Source organism: Alligator sinensis, unplaced genomic scaffold (assembly GCF_000455745.1).
Source record: "Alligator sinensis unplaced genomic scaffold, ASM45574v1 scaffold1216_1, whole genome shotgun sequence".
NCBI lineage: Eukaryota > Metazoa > Chordata > Crocodylia > Alligatoridae > Alligator > Alligator sinensis.
In genome coordinates this window covers 2,073,211-2,074,225 of record NW_005842018.1, presented here as the reverse complement: position 1 = coordinate 2,074,225, position 1,015 = coordinate 2,073,211, and positions in this window count along the sequence as shown.

Sequence of the window (1,015 nt, the reverse complement as noted above, 5' to 3'; positions counted from 1 at the left end):
GCTTCCCTGGCTGACCAGAGAAATCCAGAGCAGCCTACGGGCTAAAAGGGGAGCATATAAAAAGTGGAAACGGAGAGATTACCAAAGAGGAGTATACCTCCTCTGCTCGCAGTTGTAGGGAGGCAGTTAGACAGGCCAAAGCTACCATGGAGCTGAGGATGGCATCCCAAGTTAAGGATAACAAGAAATTGTTTTTCAGCTATATAGGGAGTAAAAGGACCCAGGGCAGTATAGGACCACTACTAAATGGGCAGAAGCAATTGGTGACGGACAGAGGGGACAAGGCTGAACTCCTCAATGAGTTCTTTGCCTCAGTGTTCCTAAGCGAGGGGCACGACAAGTCTCTCACTGGGGTTGTAGAGATGCAGCAGCAGGGCGCCAGACTACCAAGCGTAGACCCTGAGATAGTGCAGAGTCACATGCAGATGCATGACGAATAGGTCCAAGGAGGTGATACTTCCCCTCTATCGGGCACTGGTCAGACCGCAGTTGGAGTACTGTGTGCAATTCTGGGCGCCGCACTTCAAGAGGGATGCGGATAACCTGGAGAGGGTTCAGAGAAGGGCCACTCGTATGGTTAAGGGCCTACAGACCAAGCCTTACGAGGAGAGACTAGAGAAACTGGACCTGTTCAGCCTCCGCAAGAGAAGGTTGAGAGGCGACCTTGTGGCTGCCTTTAAGTTCATCACGGGGGCACAGAAGGGAATTGGTGAGTATTTATTCACCAAGGCGCCCCCGGGGGTTACAAGAAATAATGGCCACAAGCTAGCAGAGAGCAGATTTAGATTGGACATTAGGAAGAACTTCTTCAGTTCGAGTGGCCAAGGTCTGGAACGGGCTCCCAAGGGAGGTGGTGCTCTCCCCTACCCTGGGGGTCTTCCTATGCAGGGGGTCGGACTCGATGATCTATTGAGGTCCCTTCTGACCCTAACATCTATGAATCTATGAATTGCTGTCCAGGCCTGAGTTGTGTACACAACCCCTACCCACCCCCCCCCCCCCCCCCCTCTCTATC